Source organism: Gekko japonicus, unplaced genomic scaffold (genome assembly GCF_001447785.1).
Source record: "Gekko japonicus isolate JY-2015 unplaced genomic scaffold, Gekko_japonicus_V1.1 scaffold2548, whole genome shotgun sequence".
Taxonomy (NCBI): domain Eukaryota; kingdom Metazoa; phylum Chordata; class Lepidosauria; order Squamata; family Gekkonidae; genus Gekko; species Gekko japonicus.
In genome coordinates, this window is record NW_015174914.1 from 88,692 (window position 1) to 90,330 (window position 1,639).

General features: G+C 53.6%; 1 protein-coding gene across 1 annotated transcript in view; it reads left to right on the plus strand.

Annotated features, from left to right (window-relative positions):
• Nucleotides 1-1,639, plus strand: part of DNAJB13 (DnaJ heat shock protein family (Hsp40) member B13) — a 19,479-nt gene that overhangs the window by 14,118 nt on the left and 3,722 nt on the right. The window lies entirely within an intron of this gene.

Below are 1,639 nucleotides of genomic sequence, written 5' to 3' on the forward strand. Positions count from 1 at the left end.
GCGCTGCAAAGTGGCGGGGCGGGGGGGGGGGGAGGCCTGGAGAGCCCCGCAGCTGGGTCCTCCGGGCCCACGCCGAAGCGGTAAGTAAGGGATCTGCGGGGGTGGGGATGGCAGGGGCTTGATGGAGGGTGGGTGGGAGAGCCTCCCTTCCTCCATCTCTTTTCCATCTTTCCCTCCTTTCTTTTTCTTTCTCTCCTTTTCTTTCTCTCCCTTCTCTTCCTTCCTTCTTCCCTTCTCTCTCTTTCTTTACCTTTCCTTCACTTTCCCTCTTTCCTTCCCTCCTCTCTCTCTCTTTCCTTCTTCTGTGGCCCAACTCTAGTGAGAAGGGGTTTAAACTTTAAACCCCTTCTCTCCTTGCTCCCTCCCCCCAGGCCAGCTGGGGAAGGGGAGAGAAGGGGCAGGTTTTGAAGATGCCTCCCCCCCTTTTGCTTCCTCAGGGGGCGTGGCATATGCTAATAGTGTGGTAGCTCATTAGCATACCGTATGCTACTGAGCTCCTGCAGCTCTTTTTCTACGAAATGACCCCTGCTTGTAACTGACCCAGGGTCACACCACACAAGAAGAAGAGGAGGAGGAGGAGGAGGAGGAGATTGGATTTATACCCCGCCCTCCACTACCCACGGGATTCTCAGAGCGGCTTACAAACTCCTCTCCCTTCACCTCCCCACAACAGACACACTGGGAGGGAGGTGGGGCTGAGAGAGCTCAGACAGGAACTGCTCTTTTTCAAGGACAGCTCTTGTCAGAACTACGGCTGGCCCAAGGTCATCCAGCAGCTGCGAGTGGAGGCGTGGGGAATCGAACCTGGCTTTCCCAGATTAGAGTCCACGCACTGAACGAAGTCACAGCTGACTTATGGCGACCCTAGGCGAGGTTTTCGAGGCAAGAGATGTTCAGAGGTGGTTCGCCATCGCCTGCCTCTGGACTTCCTTGGACGTCTCTCATCCAAATGCTAGCCAGGGCCGACCCTGCTTCGCGTCCGAGTTCTGATGAGATTGGACTAGCCTCGGCAGCAGCCGTCCACTGACACCTTAAACCAAAGAGCAAATGTTGTTGTGGGCCACGGTCAAAATACAGGCCGTTTCTCACATTTGATGGGTTTTGCCTTATCAACGGGCTTTTGATTTTAAGCTCTGTTTTGCTTTGCAGATCTCCTAAGCTGCTCTTTCTTCAGGAGGAACATTGTTCTGAATTAAGCAAGCAGACTGAATCAGAGAAGGCACTTGAATCTCTACCAGAAAAGCCAGGTCACAGCGCAAGCGCTCTGGTTTCCTCTGTGACCTCTGAGCGGAATGCTTCTAACAACTTGCAATTAGTTCTGATCAGGGGTCATTTTGTAGAAAAAGAGGTGCAGGAGCTCATTAGCATAACTTATTTGCATATGCCACACCCCCTGACATCACCGGAAGTGTGTCAGAAGGCAACACCCACCGCTCAGGCTCCACTGGACTGTTTTGGATTCCTAGCTATTTGGCGGGGGGGGGGGACGGAGGACGCGCAGATCTGCCCTCACAGAGGAGGGAGAGCTTGTACCTGAATAAAACTTGGTCTTAAAGGTGCCACTGGACTGTTTTGGATTGCTAGCTATGGGGGGGGGAACACGCAGATCTGTCCTCACAGAGGAGGGAGAATCTGTACC